The following is a 22,966-nucleotide window of genomic DNA, read 5'->3' on the forward strand; positions in this document are numbered from 1 at the left end:
TGGCTGTATGAGACGGTGTCTGGTGGTGTCAACAAGGGTTCTGGTGTGTTGGCTGTGAGTTAGTGTGGTGGTGTCCTATGGTGTCAATGTGGGGTTTTATCCTGCTGGCAAGAGGTGTAGGGGGTGATACACACACACACACACACACACACACACACACACACATACTTCTGCAATGAAATGCAAGTGCGTATCTGCTGTAAGATACACAACGCATACACAAGCAAGTGGGCAGGAATGTATAATATTCATACACAGTTCTTCACGTGTACATCACTGCTTGCCATGCATTCCACGGCATGCACCGAGTCTGCATGTATCCTGGAGTGTGTGTGTGTGTGTGTGTGTGTGTGTGTGTGTGTGTGTGTGTGTGTGTGTGTGTGTGTATTACAGGTAGAGAGTTTAATATTCATGTTGCCCAGTTTCTTAACTTTGTACATATATACCATATCTTCTCTCCTCCTCCTCACACACACACACACACACACACACACACACACACACACACACACACACACACAAGCCTAAGTCACATACCCATTTATCAACCAGCCCTGACGGGAGGATAAACAGCTGGGATTGGCTGTGGGCTGACTGCGACACAGGGTTCGAACCCCAACCCCCCTGCGGGGTTGACCCCGGGTGGGCCCATGCTGACTCGTGTGTATGTGTGGGACCAACGTGGGCATACTGATGTACACATCCTGGTGTGGGTTTAATGACACTGTCTTGCTATCTTGAAGGAACATTGGAATACAATCGTGGGCTCCCATACCACGGGTGTAGCCCATACCACGGGTGTAGCCCATACCACGGGTGTAGCCCATACCACGGGTGTAGCCCATACCACGGGTGTAGCCCATACCACGGGTGTAGCCCATACCACGGTTGTAGCTCATACCACGGGTGTTGCCCATACCACGGGTGTAGCCCATACCACGGGTGTAGCCCATACCACGGGTGTAGCCCATACCACGGGTGTAGCCCATACCACGGTTGTAGCTCATACCACGGGTGTAGCCCATACCACGGTTGTAGCTCATACCACGGGTGTTGCCCATGCCACGGGTGTAGCCCATACCACAGGTGTACCCCATACCACGAGTGTAGACCATGCCATTGTGTACCCCATGCCACGGCCGTACACCCATACCACGGGTATGCGTCCGTGGTCTGACTTACCTCCAGACCCGACCGTAGCTGGGTGACAACGGGCTTACTGCACGGGTGTGGTTCCTTGACATGGCTGTACAGGTTTGTCTAGGCTGAATGAATGCACATGTCCAACTTGACTGACATGGGTGGAGACTGTGGCTTGGACGACATGGGCGGAGATTATAACTGGGGTGACATAAGTGTATGTGTGGCTAGGCTGACATGGATGTATGTTTGTGGCTAGGCTGACATGGGTGTATGTGTGTGGATAGGCTGACATGGGTGTATGTGTGTGGATAGGCTGACATGGGTGTATGTGTGTGGATAGGCTGACATGGATGTATGTGTGTGGATAGGCTGACATGGGTGTATGTGTGTGGATAGGCTGACATGGGTGTATGTGTGTGGATAGGCTGACATGGGTGTATGTGTGTGGCTAGGCTGACATGGATGTATGTTTGTGGCTAGGCTGACATGGGTGTATGTGTGTGGAGAGGCTGACATGGGTGTATGTGTGTGGATAGGCTGACATGGATGTATGTGTGTGGATAGGCTGACATGGGTGTATGTGTGTGGATAGGCTGACATGGGTGTATGTGTGTGGATAGGCTGACATGGGTGTATGTGTGTGGATAGGCTGACATGGGTGTATGTGTGTGGATAGGCTGACATGGGTGTATGTGCGTGGCTAGGCTGACATGGATGTATGTGTGTGGCTAGGCTGACATGGATGTATGTGTGTGGCTAGGCTGACATGTATGTACGTGCGTGGCTAAGCTGACAAGGGTGTTTGTGTGTGTGGTTAGGCTGACATATGGGTGTACCAGAGAGGCTGTGTCAGCCCGACATGGGTCTACGAGTATTGTTGGGCTGACACGTTGTCCTGACGCTGGTCTACGAGTGAGGGCGAACGAGAGCAAACAGGTGTTAAGCGTTTCCGGTACTGAGGAGGGGGAGGCGGTCGCTGGGCTCTCTCTCTCTCTCTCTCTCTCTCTCTCTCTCTCTCTCTCTCTCTCTCTCTCTCTCTCTCTCTCTCCCCTCACCACCACAATCGCCCCATAAACTCCCATTTTCCGTGATTTATGAGTGATTGCCGAGATATGAATGGCCTCTCCCCCCCCCTCCCTCTAAACCCCCCCCCCCCTCATTTCAAGGCCGGGTCATAACTCGGCTAAACCCCTCCAGCACCGAGAGGCGATTCCCACCTTACACTGCGACGAAGGAACGATCATGAAAACACCCGTGTTATCGGCTGCGCTGGCCTCTCGCCCGACACGGTTACAACTGTGGGAAAAAAGAAAATGAAAAAGTTAAACACGAGTCATTCACTCCCATTCATGAATGTGATTATATATATATTGATGATTCCCAGTTTTGCAATACGTACTTTAGCCTCTTTGTTTTTGTTGTTGTTTACTTTTGTGGGATTTGGCCTCATGATTTATTGAAGGTGTGACAAGGGCGGCCTCGCCAGGGATCAGCGTAAGTGAATAGTGAATGAGCGTGAGTAGCCGGGTATTGGGTGAATGATGCAGGACACGGGAGAGAGAGAGAGAGAGAGAGAGAGAGAGAGAGAGAGAGAGAGAGAGAGAGAGAGAGAGAGAGAGAGAGAGAGAGGATTATGGATGAAAGAAATTTCCATAGGTGGATGAATGCTTTAGTACTGGGGAGACGATGGATGAATGACGGTGGTGGATGAATGAGAACGTGCTGCACGTGAGTGCTTAATGAAAGGAAAATGCAAAGATGGATGAATGATAGTGAAAAGTGAATCTGTGAATAGCAAGCAATGCTCGTATAAGGTGATTACAATGCACTAGAGGCTGAATGAGAATCAACAGGTAGGCGAGCTGGAATGTGTATGTGGGTGAGTGAGAATGCACAGGTTGGTGAAGAAGAATGCACGGGGATGGGTATGAATGCACAGGTTGGTGAAGAAGAAGAATGCACGGGGATGGGTATGAATGCACATGTTGGTGAAGAAGAATGCACAAGAGTGGATAAGAATGCACAGGTTTTGAAAGGAAAATGCAGGGGTTCGTAAAGGAGAATGCACAGGCGAGTGAATAGCGATATAGAATCATAATGATGAATGAAAGATTAAGGGTCGATGGTAGCGTAAATGAATGAGAATTCCCTGATGAGTGAGTGTCGTGGTGAGTGAGTGTCGTGGTGAGTAAAGGAAGGCTGGGGATTTCGCTCCTGTGGATGTATCATACTCAACGGGAGGCGGACGAATGTAGACCAGACATTTGCAGGTATTATAACACTGCTGATGCCAGATAAACTCTCTCTCTCTCTCTCTCTCTCTCTCTCTCTCTCTCTCTCTCTCTCTCTCTCTCTCTCTCTCTCTCTCTCTCTCTCTCACGGGAGCCAGCACTTCGATGGTTATCAACTTCACTCCTTTGGCCTCAGGTTGCTTTCTTTTCTATCTGCCTCCCCGACACATGGGCTGCTGGTTCTCGGTCCACATGCACACAGCCTCTCCGCCTCACACGTAAGACTTGGTAACACGTAACCCACAAGAGTCGTTCTCCGTAACTCTATATAGTTTCTTGCGGTGAACGCTACGCGCTGGCCCTCCTCTTTTTGTTGGCAACACCTCGTTTTTATCACTCGTTGGTGACCTAGTCCTCTTAATGTACCATATATGTGTGTGTGTGTATATATATATATATATATATATATATATATATATATATATATATATATATATATATATATATATATATTTCTTGATAGATATAGGTAGTGGGATAGACAGATAGTGGTCATCTTCTGTTGACCATCATGACTCCTGCGATAATCGCCTTATAATCATTGAATCCCGAGTTTGTTTTGTGTTTACAGTAGTGCTCAAGCCTGTACACAGACGGCGGTAACTGATGGCGGTGGACACAGGTAGACAGAAAGAGAAGTTAACAGACAGGCGGACAGACGAAAGGCTGCGGAGGAGGAGGAGGAGGAGCGGCAAGTGCCACTTCCTGCAGCTTGGTCGAAATGTCATCAATTGGTTGGGAAACTTGAGGACGGCAGCAGTTGAGGCGCGCGGTTATGGCCTGTTAGGCGGCTCTTATCTGCTCACGCCCACAAATGGGTGTTGATGACTGGCTGTTTGCCGGTCACCTGAGTCAATGGAGAGGGATGGGAGGGAGGGATGGGAGGGAGGGATGGGGTTGGGGGAGGAAAGGGGAGGCAGGAGGAAGTTGAGGCTGATGCTGTGGCTGGAAGGGTGACGTAGGTAGCGGTGGTGGTGGTGGTGGTGATTGTGTTGGTGTGGCAAGGTAATGGTGCAGCGAGGCGGGTCGTTGGTTGTTGGTCGTTGTTGAGGGAAGTTGAGGTGGAGGACGGGGTACTAGTGGTTGTGGTGGGGGGAGAGGGTATGGTGGTGAGGAAGGGGAAGTTTGTGGTGAGGGTAGGAAGGGAAGAGATGATGGGAGGAAGGGTAAGACAGGGGTGGTGTTGAACGAGGGGATGGTGTAATGGTTATATTGACCATAAAGGAAAGAAAACTGAAGAAATAGATAACGGCATCAGAGCCGTTACATCCCCCTCACACACCCCTACACACCCCAATCCCCCACACCCACCCACCCACCCAGGGAATCCTTACAACCAGACGTCGTTTCACTAGTATTCAGTATCCTAGACTAGTCCAGCTCTCTCGGCTATAGATATGCTCCTCACCAACAATATATAGACCTCCAACGGACCCTGTTGGAAAAAGATCAACACAGCAACACACCCTATTCTGGGAAGACGCGACGAACACCACACCACAAAAATGCAGTGGCCCAAATGCCTTTTGGTAAGGAGGTGGACTCGTACAGGGAAACCCCACCAGAATCGTCTTCAAATACCTGAAAATCAGCTTTAAAGATATTGGGAGGAGCAAGAGATAGATAAGAAACAAGTCAGCATGCTACTTCCAAAAGGCCTTCCGTGCCCTCTCAACATCGACAACCCAGTGCTAAACACAGGATACTTCCCCCAAAGATTCCAAGAGCGCAGAGTATCATTGATACGAAGAACCAGGCACACCCAGGTACAAACCTGAAGACCTACCAGCCCATTTCTCCCTCAGAAGGTGCAGATGAACTATTTGATGGATTGATTGACTTTAGGTTACGATGGCAACTAGAGAACAAGGACCTCTTTAACCCAATCAAAACGGCTTCCGGTGGGGCAAGAGCACCACCGCTACAATTGCGGAAGGAAAAGCAGTTTTCAGAGAAGAAGGAATGTACTGCATAGTTGACATTGTGTGGACCAACAGTCTACAATACATACTACTACAGTTAGTCATGCCAGCTATAAAAGAGAGACTGCTGTGCAGCTGACTTGACCAACGCGCCGCAGAAGTCATCATCACCTCTGCAACGTTACCAAAATTCTCCCAACAAAGTCAAGTCCCACAGGGCTGCGTCCTGTCACCAACACCATTCACGACTTTCACAGCTCACATTCCCTCATGTGGTGGGAACACGAGCACGAACATCTATGTAGTGGACGCCACTGAAATGGTAGTCTTAATATTCTCGCTTCCTGAACACACGTTTTTAGCACATTCGGAGGCAGCCAGACTAAACAAAAATTACACCTAGTGAAAGCCATGAATATACCTATCTTACTCTCATATACCCATGAACCACCTCTACCAGATCACTCATGCTGAAGCTACAGAGTATACAGCACAGAGCTCCACTGTTCTTCACACACGAGAAGTACCCATGTATCGGAAACACCGAAGAACAGCATGAACGTCAGAATATTAAACCGCTTGGCGGAAAGCCTGACACAAACTGGAAGACAACGATGACACAAACGACAGACAAATGCGAGATCTCGAGAACAGTACAGTCATGGAACACCCTTGGTTTCCACGAAGACCCAGAACACCAAGAGAGGCTCCAGCCATCCTTCGAAGTACCCAGCAAAGAATACCTAGCATAACTTGGCTGATAAATTTCCAACAAGCAATATCATTGCATAACACACGCCCCACTCCACCACTTTCCCAGCAAATCTCCCACGCACATCAGAAGACTTGCACCATTCACGGGCAGCCTTAGGTAGAGCGCAAAGGTTCGAATCCTGGTTGCGCCACAGTCAACCAAGCTGTTCATCCTCCCGTAGGGGTTAGTCGATAAGCTGGGAACCTTTGTGCGTTAATGAAATGGTCTTAATTAGGGCATTCAGTAGCCCATGCCCTCTTGACTGATAGAAAAATATATGCCACTGTTTACTCTTTAGCCCTGTGTTCTATTCCAGGCTGTACCCTCTCTAGTCCTACCACTTTCTTCTCCCCTTGAACACCGTAAAAGAAAAAAAAAATAAGTGATAGGGGTTGGTGTAGTAGTGGGAGATAAGTTAGTCACAGTACACATAAAGTGCACCAATGTTCATCAGGAAATGTACTTGTTCATCTTCAGTTGTAAATTGCATTGGCAAAGTGCACTTGTATGCCTGCAGTCATAAATCCAAACTTGTAAATCAGTAGTAGTAAATTGGTATTCTATATCTGCACTAATAGATCTGCACTTGTAAATCTACGCTTACAGATCTGCGCTCGTAAATCTGCTCCAGTGTTTACGCGTCTGTCTACGGCGAAAAACTTTCCCGTACAGCTGACCTGTTCCATGTAAACTTCATAGAAATGAAAATGTGAAGAAAATCAAATTCTCACTATAGTTATTGGAGAAATCTAAAACTACAGCAGTGTATCATTAACGGGACAAATTTTCGTTAGTAACGGTACAGCCTCTTTCATACAGTTTAAAGTTTTGATAATACATGAAAAGTTTCATTTAGTAGATAGCAGATAGTTTGTGACTTATGGCGGTAGATTATTATTGATTTCATTATTTTCATTATTGTCATTGCTATTATTATTATTATTATTATTATTATTATTATTATTACTTTTATGCAAGAATTAGATAAATCCAGCATACTTTTTCTGTATTCCTGTGTTGGAAATTTTGTACAATAGCTGCTATGAAAGGCGTGCAGGGTTGTAATAGGCTCTGGGGAACTCATTATCAGAGAGAGAGAGAGAGAGAGAGAGAGAGAGAGAGAGAGAGAGAGAGAGAGAGAGAGAGAATTTCATTAATGAAACTGTGAAATTATGTGTGTGTTGTAGGAAAGGATTGATGTGGGTGAGGACATACCCACGAGTTGCTTGGAGTACGGTAGTGCTGGCTGTGAGGATGAGGAGAGGCGAGGGACGGGGTTGGAGATTGGACGGGTAGGAGGGAGTGGTGATGGGTAGAGGTGAGGCAGGTCGCCATCCAGTTAAGACAGCTCTGTGTAAGTCATCTGATGTACCATGTAAGCGAACATTACAACACAACATGATACAGTGCCCCTTTATCCCCGACGTTAGGCCTCCGGGGTCTCATGTTTTATGAACTTCGTAAATATTTCATTGATACAGACGCACCTGAGGATGTTCTTCAACTTCTGTACCCGGGCTCTGCAAGGCCGTGAACCTCACTGATGTAACCCACTGTACCCATAATGCTACGTGACTTGCCCTGTGTAATGTTCTACTGTTCATATTCATGTGAGCCAACACAGCCTCTGTGGTTTACTTTATTCACTGCTCTCCTTCCATTTTGAATGTGTGCTGACCCTATCCGTAATATGTGTGTGTGTGTGTGTGTGTGTGTGTGTGTGTGTGTGTGTGTGTGTGTGTGTGTGTGTGTGTGTGTCTATGCACTGAATTCATAGAGCTCACGCTCTGCCTTTGTAACTTACCCATGTGCTGGTCTGTTGTTCATATACATATATACTGACCCAACCCATGATGTGCGCTGAATATATGGGACCCTCAGCCCATCCCTATAACTTAACTTCAAGTATCCATACACGTGGGTACTGGCCCATTCTGTACGATGCTTGTATCTCTGTACTGATTACATGTGACCTTCAGCCCACCTCTGTGATCTGAATCATGCATTACTCTACCGTCCATAAATATAGGTACTGACCCATCCTCTTGTGCTTTTATCTCTGTACCGAATACATAAGGTCCTCATCCCACCCCTACAACTTAGCTGATGGTTCACCTATATTGTTAACTCTATTACACTCACGTTTGTCGAGCTCCCGCAATGTCTTATCCGCACAGTGCTATGTTGGGTGGTAGATCGATCGATTGAATTAACTAACATTGCTTCGCAAGGATGACATCATCATGAAGTCCACTGAACTAGGTCTTGAGACGAGACCGAATGTATTAGTTCACTTCACTGTCCTGTTCATGATCAGAGACCCAAACACCTAAGTTTCCTCATCCATTTCCTTTCATAATCGCTCTTCTTGAACAACCCTGAGGTAGCTTTCTCGTGTTAAACATTATACTTCTCTTACTCGATATCACCATCACCTCTTCATTACATTTCCTGGCCATATCCGTCCATCATCGTTCTCTGTATATGTAGTGAGCTCTCTTAGATAACTGTCATTAATGCTTTGTATATACTACCAGGTGGTAGGTTCGTATCTGTAATGACATTCATGATATTAAAAAGGGATGGGTGTAAACACTCCTTCTCCCTGTGGTGCTCCTAAACTCTCACCCTCCTGAGTAGTCTCCCACAGAATGAACTCTGACTGTCCTCCTAGTTGAATTACTCTCCTTATATTTTCCAAGAAACATTCTCTTCTCAGCCAAGTCTTTCAAATTTCCCTGGCTAATAGCCTCGCTGAATTTCCCTTGAAGTCGATGAAAATTGGGTATTTGTGTACATCAGGTGCTGCAGAGTTGCCAGTGGCATTATGTGTGTCTCTTCTCAGTATGAAACTATTCCTTCTCTCATGAAATCCACCTCAGGTTACCCAACAACTTGTTTATGAGTAACCTCTCCAGCAACTGAGGTACATGGGACATGTTGTCTGCAACTACATATCACATATGTAATATATCCAAGACCTTTCATATTGCTATCAGTGTTAACGACTGCGTTACAATTTGTCATGTTTCATATGCACACGTCTGTGTATGTAATGTACATAGTGAATATAATGTTAACAAGATGTTTCATGTATGTATGACATATTTCAAACTTTTTGTATAATAATGTTATGTTTGTTACTATTAGCATCACGTACTGTCCTGTAATTATGTATCATGTATTTCATGTATCCTAGACCTCCCTTCCCCTGTAGAGGGAGGGGGGACCCTTTCGTTCCCCAGCCCCACCTGTCACCCTCCTATGTCCATGTACTGTATCCACTGTACGTTCTGTACTGGCCTCCACCTACCTCTAGATATGTGCCATTCTCCCATACTCTCACTGAAGTGCTTTGTCTATGTATATGACAAAAGAAATACAAAAAAAGAAGTGAAGCTTATTGGCATGTAATGTCTCGCTTCTGTTCGCTTTGATATGGACTTGACCACAGCTCTTCTCAAAGACGCAGGCAGTTGCCCTGATGTTAGTGAGGCATCATCATACAACAGTCGTAATGCTTCTCCCTCAGCATCAGTTAAGAGTATCAAGTACAGAGCACGTTGATCCGTCATCCCCTGGGGCTGTAGTCATGGATTTTTTTCAATGGCTTTCTTTAAAATCCCTCGTACTTTTCTGAAAGTTTCGCTAACCCATTCTTTAATGAAGGCTCAATTATTTTCCTCGTAGTTGCTTCCCCCTAAAAAAAGACATTCCCTCGCAATATCATCTGGGAAGTAATTAGCACTACGTTCATTTGGCAGCTAATTGAACAGCAACAATTATCGGATTGATATGCGACTCGGTGTTATCTTCATTTTCTTTAATCTTAGGTTTTAATTTTTTTTCCACATCTCGGGTTTTTTCTCTGATGATTCATACCTTCAGTAGAGTCTTGCCGTGAGTCATATGCTGAGTGCCGAAGCAGACCATCTGGAAACTTTATCTGACTGTTATGGTCATGTAAACTTTTGAGATCTTACCATTTCTAAATTCTTGAAGTGATGGACGAAGAATAATGTTGGCCTGTTTAACCTGAGCATTGACGTAGCCAATATTTTGTTGTTCAATTTACTTCTCTTTCTCTCTTAGGCACAATAAGGTCCTTAGAAAGCCTTACCAATTTTCTTGTTAGGTTGTAGCATCAGCATGCGGTCCCCTTCCCACAATCCACCTGTGTCCCCAGTTACCACCCCCTTCGCCCATCCCATGACCCAGGCACCACCACCTTCCACACCATTCCATGATGACCCACCTACTACCTTCTCCACCCATCCCATGGCCTTCACCTCCAACCTCCCCTTCCCTTCTAATGAACTAATCTCGCTCCAGCCATACTATTCCAGCGCTCGTACAGCGCACCTTCTGAGCGACGAAGGATATTGCTGGCCGCCGTAGCAGTGTTGACACAGGAACCAGTTGTTTAATATAGCTAAACTTCCCGGCTGTTTGCTTACCTTAGCCGTGCCGTTGCCAGGGTATCTCGTGTAGACCGGCTTCGTTATCAGTAATCTGGCCGGGTCTTGTGGCTATGTCCTCATTTACTGTCATAGTTGTAATTTTCCCCCAACTAACCTTACCAATTAGGTATATTTACACCAACTAGCGTACTAGTATTACGTTATTACGAACAAGCAGTATTGATTAGGTACGTTCACGCCAACTAGCCTTACTAAGTATTACGTCTTCGCAGACTGACATCATTTAGTTACGTTTTCGCCAATTGATCTCATTGATTAGTTACACTTGCATTAACTAGCCTTGCAGGCAGTTATGCTCTCGCCAGCTAGCCTAATTATCCTCCGACCAGACCTGTTATGTAGCCGACAGTGAGGTGGAGACTAGGATGTTGTTTTGCTGTCGGCATGATTAGTGGAGGCGACTTATTGGTTGCCAGCAGTTTCCTACGAATGGTCTATTTTGCCGGTAACTGGTTCAACCTCATTTTACATGGCATAATTCCGTCTCCTCTTACACGAACTGGATAAAAGTTTGTCATTTGTTTATTTTCTATATATCCAATGCGAAGCAGTAGAAGGCACGGTACATTGCATCTGTAATTACTTAATTGTTCTGGACGATGAGAGTTGTACACTTTTGGGGCCTCTTATCTTGCACTTTCTCTAGTATCATACTTTTTATCAATTCTGTTTACCGTCCAAATTCATCATCTCAACAATTCACTTTGTTCTCACATCAGTAGGGGAGACACAAGAGAGAAATATAAGTCAGCTGATATGCATCGAAGAGACGAAGCTAGGACGCCATTTGGTGAACATGTGATTGTCCAAAACATGATGTGATTATTTCACGAAAGTGCACTTGGGAACTTATCGTGTTTCATTTTCCCAGTGGACTCACAGGAATATCTTGATCACGCGCGAGGTAGCGCCAGGAAAACAGACAAAAAATGCCGCCTTAATTTACCTGCATCGCTAAATACAGTGACAGTTTTGTGTATCAACTCTCCCTTAAGATTATCAGTGGATCGAACTGAAGTTTGCGTGTGAGAAATTGGTCGTGACATTGCGGTGGGCATGAATGACTGTGTACGGAAATGTTATCATTTGGTGAACATAAGAACATCTGCCAATTCTCTGTTCACAAGGAAGCAAACATCATGGGTGACTTTTTAGATTTATGAGCGTTGTACTACAGTTACAAATGACTACAATTATTACAATTGCTGCAAATTACCGACGCAGTGAGGAATTCATGTCTTTCCTGCATGGTAATTTTTAGTTTAGATGTTATTCATTGTCAGATGTATGTTCGCGCCCTTCACTCCTCCTGCATTACCAAGGGAGCAACGTACCTAGCAAAGGTGGCGACCTCTTGAGCAAAGGTAGCGACGTTTCTGGTAAAGTTAGCGACTTATCTGCCAGAGGTAGCGGCATAACTAGCAAAGATGGTGACGAATCTGGCAGAGTCAGTGACTTATCTGGCAAAGGTAGCGACTTATTTGGGAGAAGGTAGCGACGTACCTGGTAAAGTTAGCGACGTACCTGGCTAAGATCGTGACGCACCGTGAAGCCATAAGCAGAGTACAGCCTCGTTGGAGAACTGTTTGCTTCAGAGGAGTCCATCCTCTCCTTGCTACTGACTGTAGCGCAACATTGGACGCGTAGGAACCCTAGAATAAGATCCCGAGGTAATACCAGATCCCTCCCAGACCAGGGCCTTGGGGGTAACAGAAAATATATATAAAGAATATATCTTGTCTTTGTCACTAACTATCGTAAACGCATCTTCTCCAAACTTGGTGGCGTTATGACTCGCTATCTTAGCATATTTTACCTTAACTGTCTTCGCTGTATTTTGAATCCCTATAATTTGGTCTTATGTTTACTAGTGCCTTTGATGTAAGTGTCAGCTTTGGTAGCCATAAGTCTCATGAATCGATTCTGACGGCGTTATGAATCGCATATTTGAAGTACATATGTTCTGGACACATCCTGCGTTCACGTGCTGGTCCACATGCTAAACAACTCTTGATCCAGCGCAAGCATGACTTATTACCTGGAGCAGATACCATTATCCCGTGAGCGACGGCTGCGACATGCGACGGTGGGTCGACCAGGCTGCTCTGCTGCTGCACCTTGTGAGGCTCCGGGTCATTGGTGCCTACTGAGCGAGTCGCCCACCTCATTACTGGCACATAAAACAGTTTAAGATTATGGTATAAAGCTAAGCCAGAGGTGGAGAAATATTGGCTTTGTTTTAGTGCGTGTGTGTGTGTGTGTGTGTGTGTGTGTGTGTGTGTGTGTGTGTGTGTGTGTTTGTGTGTGTGTGTGTGTTGAGTTTTAGTGTGTGTATGTATGTGTGTTTACTGTTTGTGTGTCACGAGTTGTACACTTGCGTTGCCCCGTCTGTGAACCTTATATTTATGTACTGTGTCTTTACTCCCATGTATGTGTGCACACTCATAAAGAAACGCACATACCAGCCTAAGCCAGGTGTGTGTGTGTGTGTGTGTGTGTGTGTGTGTGTGTGTGTGTGTGTGTGTGTGTGTGTGATTAACAAGAGGCAGATTGCCAGTGTGTGTGTGTCTGTGTGTGTGTGTGCCTTGGGTCACCGTACGTAAGTAGATACAAACGCTTTGGCTGTAAAATCCCACACATCTGCCCACGTACTTGTCACCCTCCGTCACGTCACGCACCACTGCAGTGTGTGGTGGCGGTGGTGGTGGTGATGGTGGTGGTAATTGTGGTGGTGTTTATAGTGTGGTAGTGAGGTAAGGGAAGGGAGAAGAAGATGGGCATGCTGGTGCCGCAGTCTGTGCTTCAGCTCGTGTCTGTATTTGTCTGTTCTAAATCCCCCCTCCCCCCTCCCTCATCCTTTCCCCTATCTTGTACTTGTCGTGGTGTGTGTGTGTGTGTGTGTGTGTGTGTGTGTCCTTATGGCTAGATTTCTTCACGCTAATGTCCGTATGCGTGTTTCCCTTAAATTTTAAGGCAGTTCATCACAGTTAGCCGCAGTTCACCACAAATAACCCCAGTTTACCACAATTAACCAGTTCACCATGGTTTACCGTAGTTTACGGCAGTTAACCTAGTTTCGGTGGCTGAATTTTTTTGTCTTTATTGTTGTCTTAATGAAATTAATATCCACCATTTTACCTGTTTACTCATGGTGGCTCGGCTGTTTAGTGGGAAGAATTTGTTTTATCATTATCATTATAATTATTATTATTACTCTTGTTATTGTTATTTTCATTATTACCATTATTATCATTACCATTATTATTATTATTATTTTCATTATTATTATTATTATTATTATTATTATTATTATTATTATTATTTTCATTATTATCATTATTTTATTAATGCTGTTTTTGACTTGGTTCATTTTGCTTGCCAGATGCAGGGTAAGGTGTCGTGCCATAGAAAACTGGTCGTCACTGCCCTTTCGCCAGCCTGCAGGACTGGGGTTGGGGACTCCACACTTGCAAAATTGATGCTCACAAAAGGTGCATGTGACCTCGGACTGGGAGGGCGTGTGTACCTAATGGACACCCCTCGTAACTGGTAGTGAAATTAGAAGAAAATAGACAGTATAAATGTCAACGTCTTCAAAGGCATGGATATCAGAACTCCCCACAGTAGAATCTGACCGTCTTTAAGGTACTGATGTGTCTCTTATGACACTTGGTACAGCTGTGGTGTTTAGGTGTACCAAGGGAAGGGTTGAAAAAAAAAAAAAGGAATTGGTGGACACACACAACCTTGTCAAGTGAACCTCAGTGACACAGTTGTTCAAGCCACTCTTGTACAACTTTAAGAGGAACTTGACACACACACACACACACACACACACACGAGGAACTTGAGAGAGAGAGAGAGAGAGAGAGAGAGGGAGAGAGAGAGGGAGAGAGAGAGAGAGAGAGGGAGAGAGAGAGAGGGAGAGAGAGAGAGAGAAGAGAGAGGCGTTACCAGTCTTCGTCTGCAAGTGGTGGCACCAGTCACAAAGAGTCATCTTCTGCCTGGCTGTTATCATCGGTAGTGGACGGAGACAGTACAGTCTCGCGCGGGAACTTCTTTCTCGCTAAAGGGGTCCATCATTCTCCTCCTCCTGTGTGGAGCGCAGTCATAAAGCTACAGGAGCCTTATACAAGAATTCCTGGCACGATAGAATAAATCCTATCATCTCTACATAGCAGAAGATTTGTAAGCAAAAACTGCATAGTGAACGAAGCTACTGCACATATAGCAATTGTAGTCATATGATAAACTACGTGAGAAATACATATGCAACGTTACGACAGAAGAACACGACAGAACGTAACGTTACCGTTGGCCAGCGTATGGCAGGTGTTTGGCTGTTGTTTGGCAAGTGTTTTTGCTGATGATGCCAAGACGCTGATGGTCTTCTCTCTCCTCGTTGAGGCCCTCGTCCGTCTCGCCAGGAGTGGTGTCGTAAGGCCCTGTCACATGCCATCGTGACAGAGAGGGTCCGAAGGCACGCCTTTGAGCTAGCTGCCGGGGAAGGTGGTAGAGGAGGGGAGGGTGGTGATGACGCTGGTGGCGGAAGGTACATACTGGTGGGGGTGTGGCAGGACCGAAGGTTCGCGCCCCGTTGAAATGTCTAGTTGTCAATGGCACAGGTGATAGTGGCGTGTCATAACAAGTTTACGTTGTCGCATTTCCGAGGGTTGATTCTCTCTCTCTCTCTCTCTCTCTCTCTCTCTCTCTCTCTCTCTCTCTCTCTCTCTCTCTCTCTCTCTCTCTCAGTTCATTTCTGACTCAAGATTGGATCTGTTCATTCCTTGCTCCGCACACCGGCCGAGGTTCGTCCTCAGCCGTCCTGTGCGTCGCCTGTTAACACCGCCTGCATTAACTTTTCAGAAACCACTCCGGCGATTTTGATGACATTTCACCAGCGGTACTGTTGTACCGAGACCTTTCAAGCTTTAGCTGGTTAGATCGATTTGCGCCTGAAGATGACAAGCATTAAAGAAACGTATATATTTCTCTTTATACTTTGTCTGTGTATAAATTCCTTCATTCATTTCCCATTATTATTATTATTATTATTATTATTATTATTATTATTATTACTATTATCATTATTGTTGTTGTTGTCATTATTATTATTACAAACTTAAGACGCCTTTGCTACGAACTTAAAAGCTGCACTCCACGGAGAGAGAATGTGCTCTTGCCCATCTACTGGTGATGACACAGCGATGATACAGCCTCGCCGAAGGTGACTCTTCCCCCGCGAGGTAACCACTTGCTCGCCGTGTCCCGCGTTAGCGAGGTGGCGCCAGGAGCAGACTGAGCATAGCCTTATTTGCTCGCATCCTTTCTCTTCCTGCCATGTATAATGCCCCGAAACCAAAGCCTCCTATTCACATATAGACTTCACTGTGGTCTCCTCCCCCTGATCGATTCAATGCCCCACCCACCACATCCACACTACACCGTCGAGACTGTTGTAACACCAGACATACCCATCGTTTTCCTCATAGCAGCGACCTATCCTTCTACACACCTTTCAGCAGTTCACCCAGAACCTTACCCCTCTCACCCACGTTATAATTCCATCCACTGTCGTGTCCACTTTCAGGTTTCTGAAACACCTCACTTGCCCCAGGTTTTTTTTAAACTTTAAGCCTTTTTCTTATTCACAATACCTCTCATCTTTTTACTTTCATACAGTGTCCCAAACTCGACTCCAGCCTCTGCCGTTTCTCACGCAAGTCTGCCACCAGCACTTCGTCATCAACAGACGGCCTCTGTAGTGTTGTCGTTAGCGTTGCTAACCGGGAAGCATTCGCGGGCCGCCCGGAGTTGAGCACATAGGTTCGAATCGTGGTACCGGCAGTCGGTCCACAGTCAACTCAGCTGTTGATCCTCCTCTAGGATGTTGTCGATAAATTGTATACCTGGCTTAGGGTAGGGTATATATATATATATATATATATATATATATATATATATATATATATATATATATATATATATATATATATATATATATACACACTACTACTTTAAGGTAGACTTTCAACCTGTCATTGAGAAGCATTGTTGTCCTTCGTGCAATTCCGAGGCTTCCTTGGGGACCTCGTGTGAAGAGCCTGTCAGCACTGAGCTAGCTAGGACTCCTCACCCACCACCGCAGAAACGCGCCCAAGTCAGTCTACAACCCCCTGGGGTGTATCCTGGGTTGTATATATGTTGTGTTTGCGTGTTCGGGCGGCCTTGAAATGAGCTTGGGTCATCTAGGGTGTAGGGTTGGGATGTAGGGGGTGATAGGTCAAAGGCCATCTTCACCTAACGGTTCTCTTTACCACACCTGATTTAGCTTGACCCTTCAAGGCCTGGGTATCGAACCCATGGATCGTACCCGTGTGCTCCAGGGTGTTACGAACCTCCTCAAGAGGTTAGAGATCTTCCCACGAGTTATACTGGACCAGCCAACATAAAGTGTCATATTTAGAGTCAGGATGAAACGTTGAGCAGTGAAGTTAGTGGGTCATGTGTTGCTTCACCTGGAAAATGCTTGGGGTCACACAGAACGTTTTCTTCCCGACAGCCACCCACATAGTGGTAGTTACAGTTGCCATGAAGCGTCTGGCTCGATCGTGAGCCAGAAAATATAAAGGAATTCAAACAACAGCAACAGACCACTGGGTCCTTATCAAGTCACTGGGGTGACAGTTCTTCAATAAGGTACTTGGGGACCTCCTACCAGGTTACACCTCTTATATTATTAATGTTATTGATATGAGTTGGTATAATTAACCTGATGTCGAACTTCTCCCTTTCTTTAAAGTGTAATGACAACACAGAGGAACGTTGATGCGATTACCCACTCAAGAAAATACTAAGCAACTCTTGAGAATAGGAAAAAAAGGAAACCTTCCTCTTACCTTTTGAGCGTCTGTTTACTTACTCCATGACTTCCACGAGCCAGGCGCGGCACACTTGACAGGTCAGAGACTAAAATTCCTCACCTTTGAACACACGCCCCAACATGAGTGCTCCCTCAACCCGGGGCGACACTGACGCGGCACCGCCCCAACACGCTTATTGCCCTCTCCTCTTCTCTCACAGAACCTATCCATAACGCTAATTAAACACGGACCATAGTTTTTCTCGACGCTTGGCAGGATGGGACCGAGGAAAAAAAATACCGTGAATTTGTCGGTTCTGTGGAGAGACTCGTCACTGAGATGTCGTGTTCAAGTAGGGAAGGGGACGTGGGAGTTGGTTTAGGTAAAAGGTTCATTAATCCGGGTTACGTCGACGCGGGCACGAGAGGCTGTAAGTGGTCCCAGGTGCGACAGGGCGACCCGGTTGGTGTTGGTTGGTCTCGGTGCCAGTTGACTACTCCCAGCGAGAATTTCATCTCAATAAGCGGAAGAAAAAGGTGATATCCCCTCCTTTCCTCCTCCTCCTGAATGTGGACCTGGGGCTCATAAACCAGTAAGACGTTTTCAGCCAAGCGGAGGACGTAGGTATCCGGCCTATTTGAAGGTTGTCTGTTTTATTTCAGGGCGATGCTGTTCTCGCCTTTGGGTCTTAATCAGCCCTTTGAGCACGGTAGTCTGACCCTTGACCGTCCCTTGAGCACGACGGTATGACCCCCTGAGCAGAACGGTACGACCCTTGAACATGATTACGAGACATAGATCCTGACCTTCAAGGATATTACCGTCGTGTTCAAGGAATTGATAATTCCAGAGACTGTTATCAGGGATGGTGGCAGAGAACATCCTGGCGATGGGGTAAGGGATGGTGGCAGAGTATACCCCGATGATGGTGTCAGGGATGGTGTTTGTGCACACCTTGGTGATGATGTCAAGTATGGTGGTTGCTGAAAGAGGCGTTTGACCCTGACCCTCAAGAATTCCGTAGATATCCTAAACTTTACCAACAGTTGCATGCAGGTTCCTGTTGAGGAGTGCGGCCTCCTGTTCATTGCTCATGCGGATCGCGGCCCAGAAGTAGGACGTCACGAGAACCCTGGCGTCCGTCTGCCCGTCCAACTCACAGGCGCTAACCTTAATGGTTTTGCAATCATGTTGGACGTGGAACCTGCGTAGCTTTCTCTTTCTCTTCTGAATTTTTCATTCACCTTTAACCTCTTCACCATCATCCACGTGTTCCCTAATTTTCTATCTCTTTTTTTCTTCCCTCTTTCTCCTCTTCTCCCCCCTCCCATACCCTCGCTTTCTTTCTACACTTATCGCCCCTCCTCCTAATCATCCTCTCCTCTCCTCCTTCTCTCTCTTTTCTTTCGTCTGCTGTGTCTTTACGTCTTCTCTCTTCCTTCTGCTGCTGCTCCTTCCACGACGTAGGAACCATCGTGTCCTCGGCACCGAGGAACAAGTGAAGGTGGAGACGCCATTACCTCTGCTATACAGTGGTGGTCTGCGTGCCTGGTGTGGTGCAGTATACAGGTTCAGCATCTGTGGAAGTAGTATGCAGGCAGGACGTGGTGGGGATAGCGTTTGGTGCTGACATACACGAGGTCATGTGTGAGTTCAGGACCTGGTGGGCCTAACAGCGTACCACTCCACTGCACGTTAGTTGAGAATCATCTAACAAGTGAATATATTCTTGTTAGCTTTCACAGCTGATGGGGTAACGTCATTCATTTCCAGAGCCACCCCAATGATGTATCCTCACATATATCACAGTTTTGTGAACGTGTTTTGTATCTCGGCTGTGATTAGGAAGGGAAGCACATAGAAAAGGTGTGTGTGTGTGTGTGTGTGTGTGTGTGTGTGTGTGTGTGTGTGTGTGTGTGTGTCTGTGTTTTGAGTACATGTGCCCTAAGATCGTCTCCAAGACTTAGTATATATACTTGCAGCTGCATGAAGGGTGTCCAATCCTTCTCAGTGAGGGTAAGGAAAACCATATCACAGTAAACCACATCACAGTCAAGAGATGGCAGTGTTGATGAGGCTTGATGATAATGGGTTTGCGCATCTTCCTCGTACAAGACTTGCCTCTGATATACGAGCGTGTCGACCGTGTCTTCTGTTGCGAGCGTGGAGTAAAAGTCGAGGATTTCAGTCACACAGTGACGCTGGTGTTTGGATAACCATGTTCACGCCTGAAACCATAATGGGCACTGCCTGAGTGAATCACTGGTGACGTGTGATACGCTGACCTCTGAACCGAGGTTGTTGTCTGCTCTAAGCACCTCCTGCTGGTTGTATTCAATTATCTTCTCGTAATGAACCATTTGTTTTGTACGTTGAGGGAGTTCCACACTCGTGGGGCAACATCTCGTGAACTTTATTCTGCTGTCGTGACATTTTTGTTAACGTCTCTATGGTGTCCACAGTCACAATATTCTTTAAGGTTATTCCATTCATCTACTATTCTCATACTGTAAGCACTCCTCACATCTTTCTGACAAGTTTCTTGTTTAATTTTGTTATATCTTCTGATATCTTTCTGTTCAATGTTGACTCCATCAAACTGTTTAGACTTGAAAGTAGTGATCGTCACCTCTGCTCTTCTTTCTTCAATGGTGGACTAATTCATGACCTCGAGCCTTGCCCTGTAACTCAGCTCTCGTCGTTGTGTGTGTGTGTGTGTGTGTGTGTGTGTGTGTGTGTGTGTGTGTGTGTGTGTTTTATCATTGCCTATTTGTACTGTAACGAGAGTGAGCTGTACACTCGCGGGGCCTCATCTCTTGAACATTCCCTACTATCGCACAACTCTTTAAAGTTGTGTAAGCTGTCTACATTTACCATGTCCTCGTTCATTTAACTCAATTCATCCACCTCTCTTATACTGTAACAGTATTTCTTCACATCTTTCTGAACAAGAATTTTCTTAATTTCATGTTACGTCTTCTGGTGTGTGTGTGTGTGTGTGTGTGTGTGTGTGTGTGTGTGTGTGTGTGTGTGTGTGTATGAGGAGGAGGAGGAGGGAGGAAGGCATTTCACTTGCGTCAGCCAGTCCTTCCTACAGGACATGCGTTGATGAGGGTCATGTGGGTGAGGATGTATGTGTAATGCAGAGGTCTACAGTGCCCTTCCCTGTTCATGTTGTTATGATATAGATTGAGAAATCTTATGGCTCGGCATCAACAGGTCCTCCGGCTCTAAACTGCTGAGCATTATGCTAAGTCCTCAAGTGTCATTTTAGGTGAACATTTTGCATAATATGTAGTTCTTGAGTAGAGAACCCTCTCTATGCACCACACGTGCTGAACATGTGAACATCTTGCATACATTAAGCGGCTGTTGAACAACAAGGAGAAGAAGAATACGAAGAAGAAGAAGAAGAAGAAGAAGAAGAGAGGCGACTTGAAATTCAAGGAATCGTATGATGAATAATTCTTCTTTGTGGATCTTAAGGACAGTATAATGATGGTGGGCAGACAGCAGGGTTGATGGCCCAGACCGAGAGGGTTGTGTTATCACCTAATTAGTGTGTGTGTGTAGGAGCAGCGAGCCTGTGGTTAACACTTGGTCCCGCTGACACACGGCCCTTCTCATCCCAGCCTCCACAACATGATGGGCGGGACAACCAAGATGCAAGGTAAATATTGATGATTATATATATATATATATATATATATATATATATATATATATATATATATATATATATATATATATATGTAAGATGTGTGTAAGGCCCCCATTTCTCGAAGCTTGTCTCTTGTCATTACATCTGTTTTATACATCTGTAAGCTGTCCGCATTTGCTTTGTTGTCATTCATTTCATTTACTTGTCATTACTGTTTCTTTGTTACAGGAAAAGTTTTAGTCTTAAACACACACACACACACACACACACACGAAAGGAGAATGAACACTTGGGTTGGGTGTGGGCCGAGCCCATTCGGGCCGTGCTGACTCATAGTCATTAACGCTAACCATTACTCGAGCTTGTGTGTGTGTGTGTGTGTGTGTGTGTGTGTGTGTGTGTGTGTGTGTGTGTGTGTGTGTGTGTGTGTGTACGGTTAAGCAACAGCAGTTGATGCAGACAGCTGCAATAAGTTCATGGCGATGTACGTGTCCTGTAAATAATCATAGATTTTTCTTCTCATGATGGGAGGTGAGGTAAACACGTGCGTGTGCATATATATTAAAAGTTGCAGCTTACGTAAGTGTGAAGGAATATGTTGGATGGAAGGGGATTGGGGGAGCCGCAAGCACTGGAGGTGCAGGATAGAAGCGATAAGAGCAGAGGACGATAAGCTTACGCTTAGGCTTTCAAATTGTGTACCAGCGACGAGAACTGGAGGAGGTAGTGGGCGCTTTAGGGAAGTTGCAAGAAGAGAGGTATGATGAACTACATAGATACTAAAAAACCGACCGTAAGATTGTAATGGGAAGGAGAGGATACAGAATGGCGACTATAAAAGAGGGCTGGAAGGCTGGAAGTAAGAGCTGATGTCGCTGGTGTAGGCGTCGTCCCCTGCACTGAACTGTGCTCAGAAAGGCTGGAAAGGATGAGGTTTCAACTCCCAGAAGGTGGGGACGGTAATGCGGTATGGGAAGACGAACATTGCCTCTGGGAAAAGTTAGCAGTTTGGAGGTTGTAAGGTAAGGAAGAGTATGAAAAGAAAGCCTTGTCTTTTGTATATACTTCAATAGCATTTCACTCATATACCTGATCGTATATAAGACCATGGTCTCACTGTTTGTCCGAGCAATGTGATTTAGTGAACAGAATGTTCTTGCACTCAGCAGGATTACATCAAACATCAGCATTGCTTACACCAAGGCAAACTCTGGATGTGATTTATTGTAACCTCTGTATTCTCTGTTCTTGCTTCCACTTAATCCTAGGTTACGGGATACGTACCTCGTACCTATACTGTCATTGAAATGCTTTGTCTTCGTATATCCAGACGTTAAAATTCTTTACATTGTAAATTAAAAAAGATATTGAAAGATATTTTGTACGCGAGTAGAGAATTGGTGAAAATGAAATATGACCAAACTTATTTGCTTGCGAGAAATGATTTGTACATGTGCTGTAAATGCAGTTAAAGTAACATGGTTAGGCTTCCTTCAATGCTTGATGGGCAGGAAATCAACGACTGCAAGAAGTAATCACAGTGCTTGATCCATAGGGAGGATCTTGAAGGCCTGCCGAGCCGAACGATAGGAGAGAACCTCCTGCACGCGATGAGGTTGTTGTATAGGTCATCAGTGTGTTGAGGGAGAGGATATGAGGCTAAGACAAAGAGTTTACATGAAGGCCTCATCAAGCATTGTGACCGCTTGCCCTACAACTTTACAAGTGCTGCCAAAATATCTGGTCATACGGCGGTAACTCTTTGTTGTTTTTGATTGCGTGTATGAGCGTATATGCATCATTTATATATGTGCACACGAATATAATGTACATGAACGCGCACATATGTAA

General features: G+C 45.5%; 1 protein-coding gene and 1 long non-coding RNA gene across 6 annotated transcripts in view; one reads left to right on the forward strand and one right to left on the reverse strand.

The window, feature by feature from the left end:
- LOC139761399 (Fanconi anemia group J protein homolog) overlaps positions 1 to 22,966 on the forward strand; it is a 1,968,572-nt gene that overhangs the window by 357,474 nt on the left and 1,588,132 nt on the right. The window lies entirely within an intron of this gene.
- The window catches only part of LOC139761437 (uncharacterized), a 289,141-nt gene that overhangs the window by 21,268 nt on the left and 244,907 nt on the right, over positions 1 to 22,966 (reverse strand). Inside the window, exon 3 of the long non-coding RNA XR_011715516.1 lies at positions 2,361 to 2,439. This is a non-coding gene — a long non-coding RNA (uncharacterized lncRNA). The remainder of the gene's footprint in view (positions 1 to 2,360; positions 2,440 to 22,966) is intronic.

This window comes from Panulirus ornatus, chromosome 3, assembly GCF_036320965.1.
Source record: "Panulirus ornatus isolate Po-2019 chromosome 3, ASM3632096v1, whole genome shotgun sequence".
Classification (NCBI taxonomy): domain Eukaryota; kingdom Metazoa; phylum Arthropoda; class Malacostraca; order Decapoda; family Palinuridae; genus Panulirus; species Panulirus ornatus.